Source organism: Falco naumanni, chromosome 13, assembly GCF_017639655.2.
Source record: "Falco naumanni isolate bFalNau1 chromosome 13, bFalNau1.pat, whole genome shotgun sequence".
Taxonomy (NCBI): Eukaryota; Metazoa; Chordata; class Aves; order Falconiformes; family Falconidae; genus Falco; species Falco naumanni.
The window spans coordinates 10,002,082-10,007,023 of NC_054066.1; positions in this window are offsets into that span (position 1 = coordinate 10,002,082).

A 4,942-nucleotide genomic window follows, 5' to 3' on the forward strand; every position below is an offset into this window, starting at 1 on the left:
GTGTGCTTGTGTTGACTGGGAATTCAAAGATGCATCACTGCTGTTGGGTAAGGGCTCCAACCCTCGGTCCATCTGAACTCAGGAGGTCGTGTTAGACCAGCTGTAAGGCTGTGGCCATAACGTGCTGAGAAATCAGGGGGGCAGGGAAGACGGGTGGATTGCTCGCTGCCGTCTCCCGAGGGATCGCCTGAAGCTAGGTTCCTGCTGTTAGCCCCAGAGGGTCTGAGGAAGAAGCCACCCACGGCAAGGAAGGGCTGGGCTGCGCAGCCCACAGCCAGGAGCGCCGTGCCGAGGGGTGCAGCAGGGAAGCTGGAGCACAGGAAGGTGGGTGACTCTGCTGAGGAACGGGTAATATAATAGCCTTTGGAGTTGAATGCAATTTAAATTTAAGGATAAGTTTGAATTTTAGCTGAAACTTGCATCAAGGAATCCAACTCTTAGTATCTGTGCTCTAGAAAGAAGAACAAGCCCTGCAGAGGCTCTGCTTAACTAGGAACTGGGGAACTAACTAGCTGCTTGGAGTAAAGAGGTGTTGCATCTGTCTGTTGGGAAGAGGAAGACCAGCCACCTTGAAACAGTGATGTATTTTAGGGTTTTTTAAAATGTGGCAATGTTTATCTTAACAGCTGCAGTGACAAGTATGAATTCCCAAGCCTGGGAAAGGCTAATTGTGTCTTGTTACTGTTTTAATACTTTGCTTGTGCAACAATCCCACCTCGCATCTCAGTATAGATGCAAGGGGGAAAATGGATAAAAAGTAAAGTGGTGTTGGATTGCTTTATGAAGTAGTCTCATTATACCCCCGTGACTGTAAGTGGGAGGAGGTGTGTCATGGTTTATCAGTGGATCAGCATCACATCCTGGTTTTGCCAAAATACTAAAAAGAAGCAATTTACACCTGTAAGGCAAGAAATGGAGAGAAATGAGGAATGGAGAGAGACTGAATCTTCATGCTTCTCAAAGTGCTACAGCAACACCAACCCTGATCAGGACTGCTGTGATAGGTAAGTGATGCTATGGAGGGAATCAGGTGGCTTGAAGGATGTAGGTGGTTTTTCAGCTGCTGTTTCTTAAGGGTGGTATCAATTTCATGTCAGCTGAACTGCTGGAGCAGTGCCTGTGTTGCAGATCCCAGTGGTCTCTTGGCTTTTCTCAGTTTAACAGACAGACTAGAGCTGTAGAAAAAGACGAGGGGAAGAGAAACAAAGAGGAAATCTGTTTACTTAATGTAGCCATATGATGGAGACATAGATCCTTCTAAAAGAGTAACTAAAAGCAGGAGAGGAACCATATCCTTCACGGTTGCCTTCCATACCCCAGCAGTAGGGTTCACAAACAGCACAAGCTTGGGAAGAGCCTTTCGCAGTGCAGAGCAACAGAGATCGCCTTAAAGTGTGCTGGGATCAAGAAATACTTGTTGCCTTTGTACGCTGGATTTGGCCAACATCTAACCTGGATTCTTTTCCATCTTGGACACTAGTAGCTGTTACAACTGTTAGCCAAATGACACCTTCTGTTCGTCTAATTTATTTTCAGTTGAATTTCCTACTGACATGAATGGAGCCCCGTTGCTTTTTGAATGGCTGATGAAATTTGATAGACAGACCGAGACAGAGCCCAGCACACCGGCTGGGAGCTCTTCTTGGCTAACATCAATCAACAGTGGTACAACCTTTCCCTTCTGCAGTCGGCAATCAGTGTTTAAATACGGGGAGTAGGTCTGTTGACGGGAAAACCAGCCTTCTCTCTCTGTGTGTGTAGAGCAGAGCCTGTCCTGGAGGAGACAATATGAATTACAGTGTTTTCCTGGAGAAATTGCTTGGGACTAATTCCTAGACATAATATGGACATACACATGCTTTAAAATGCATTGCAGTCAAAGTCCACATCAAAACAGAGCCTAGGTGTTTTATCTGTTGCTAAAATTTGTGCTGTTTCTCTAAATTTGTTTGCTGCATGTGTACAAGGTAAAACCTAATTCTTCTATTTAAAGCAAGCATTTTTTTAACGATGTTCCCCCAATTGCTCCTGCCCAGTAGAGGCCTATGTTAAGCAGAGTCCAGTTAAACCAGGGCAGCCGTAGCGCTGGGGTTCCCGCAGCAGGTGAGAGCCAGGCTGGGCTGAGCGGTGCTGTGTGAGGAGCCCCGCACCCTGCACTCCGCATCAGTTACCACTGGGAGTTAGTGATGCGCGACTTCGGAGCCGCTCTGAAGGAACACAGGTTTGGGGTGAGGATGTCACTCAGCACCCCGGGGGCCGAATCCTGCGGGGGAGCGGGGGGGGGGGGGGGGGGGGGGCGGGGGGGGGGCTGCGCTGCGTGGCTCTTGGTGCTGCCCCCTCCCCGCGTACACCCGCGCGTGCTTTGGTGAAGGCAGGCGTTTTGGTAAACTACGGCTCTGCTACTCAACAGCAGCGTTTTCCCCCGGTGCCGTACTGTGCGCGTGTTCAGGAGCTCCCCCAAAAAAGGTAGGAAGGCCCGGACGGCGGGGCGGGGGGGGCGGCGCGGAGCGGGCAGCGGCGCCCGTGTGTGCCGCCAGGTGGCGCTGCCGTGCCGCGGCGCAGTGGGGTGCGCGGGGCTGGCGGGACGCGGCGCGGGGCGGCCCCGGGGCGATGGCGGCAGCGCGGGGCCCGCAGTGCCGGGGCGTTCCAGCGCTTCCCGGCGGCGGCGCGACCCTCGGCGGGCGCTGGCAGGCTGGCTCCGCGGCGGGAGGCCTGGCCCTGACCGCCGGCGCCCCGAGAGGCGTGTGCGGGGCCGGCAGCGCCCGCTGCGGCAGCCTCCCGGTGAGGCCAGCGCACGGTGCGGCTCCTCGGAATCGGTGGAAGGGGAGAGCGGGAGGGCAGGCGCTTCTTCAAAGCCCGGCGTTGCGGTTTTCCCAGCATCAATGAACAAGTTTTTAAACCGGTGATCAGCTTTTGCAGCCCAGCCCCTAGAGCCATAAGTAGCGCCCCGTGCTGGCTGCGTAGAGCGGGCACCGGCCGGGGCTGGGTACCGAGGGGGGGCAGCGGGAGGGATGCCCCGCAGCCCCAGCCCTGCAAGGGATGCCCCGCAGGCCTGGGTACCGAGGAGGGCAGCGGGAGGGATGCCCGGCAGCCCCCGGCCCCGGGATGCCGGCGCGCACGGGCTCACGCCGCTGCAGCGGGAAGGACCGGCGGCGGCACAGCAGGAGGCCCGGGACGGCGGGGGGGGGGGCGGGTTTGCGCTGCTGCTCCTGCCCGGTCTCCAGCTCCCGGAGCGCCCCGACTTGCCGTGCGCATGTCCCGGTGCTGCTGCTCGGATGCGTTCCTTCCCTGCCACCATCCCCTCTTCTTACATCGTTTCTCCTCCTGGTTCAGCGTTTCGCCTGAAAAATTTCTCTCTCTATCTGACATCGTAGCTTGGCATGTTTACCTGGGGCTGGGAGGAAGGAAGGCGGAGAAAAGGTCGCACAACTGTTGCTGCTCTGGAAGCTGTTTGAAATACTTCACCACTTTCTGATCTTCAGCATTTAACATGTATACGAGAACATTTAATGTTCTCAAATTAGAAACTTGTTTGCATTACAGGGTTTACTTTTTTATGTGTTCACCCTTTTGAACCTCTCTCCCAATCCCTGCTGTCCAGTACTTGCCATGTTGCCTCTGTGGGATGCTTTTGCCTTCCTCGTTCTCAGCTTTCTGTCCCAGCGCTGTGTGAGGCGGGGGGCTTGGCTAGTGACTGGCCGATATGTTCGCCTGCCTTCCCTTCCTGTGGAGTCAGAGGGACACCCCCACTTTGCTCGGGTACCCACTGTCCTTGGGGCCAAGCAGAGAGCAGTGGGGTGTCTGATACCTGAGCTGCTGCATATCTTGCCATGGTGGCTGAGATGTCACCCCTCCGCTGCCTGCCCCATCTCCCTGACGGCCGTCAGCACTCCCTTAGCAGAGCTGCTGGGTGCCCCCCATCTCAGCCTGGCACCTTATCTCAAGCCACCATGGACACTCGGGTGGCAGCAGGCGGCAGAGGTGCGAGGAAGAGGCCAGTGTGGGAAGGGATGTCTCTGGCTGCTGCCGAGACTGCTCGCTCACCTGCGAGCATCATCCCGGAGAGCATCACTGCGGTGTGGCGCGGGGGGCTGCTGGCAGGCAGGTTTTAAGGGAACCAGTTGCAGCTTGAGGTAGGTGGCTGCTGGTTTAAGAGAAACTTTTGTCCATCCTCAGGCACTGGGGCTAACAATGGAAGTATGCTGAGGGTAAGGTTAAATATTTCTAGACACTTGTTCATCTTTTAATCTAACATCTCCTTTGCTTGCAAAATCTCGGGGGTTTAGAGTACAAAAGACTTAGATTTCTAATGGAAAAAAGTATTTATGTGATTTATATTTAATTATCCTTTTTTTTCAATAATGATTCAGTTTTACTGCATCTGTAAGCCACGTGCAGTAAGAAGAAAGGCTTTTAAAACATGGAAGTTTAGTATCCCATGCCTTGGCTCGCAGCCAGCAGCAGCCAGCCTTATCACATATTCTGCCATTATTACCTCCATCAAGCAAAGTTTTGTCAGCTGTGAGCCAGAGAGAGAAAATTTGACCATAAAATCTGCTGCGGTGGAAAGTATTTGCTTAACTGTCATATAATGTGAAACAGGCACTATTGCTGTAGCTCAGTTACCAGCGGTGGTGTATGAGATGCCGTAGTCCCAGCTACCACTTACAAATCAAGAAAACCGGTGTTATTTACCCCTCCACAACAGGAAAAGCATTGTTGGAAATCCTGAAATACTACATTAATTTCTGGAATGAGCCATCTGAATGCATTGTATTTGCACTCTTCTGGGGAATAAGCAGACCCTATGTAAACACACGTTGCTGCCAAAGGGCGTTTTACTCGAGTAACAATTGTAAATTAATCCAGTTAAATTGGACTCAAGTTCCCAGGAAGCCCTCCACCTTCTCACCTTCTCCTGCCCGTAGGGATGACTGGCTGC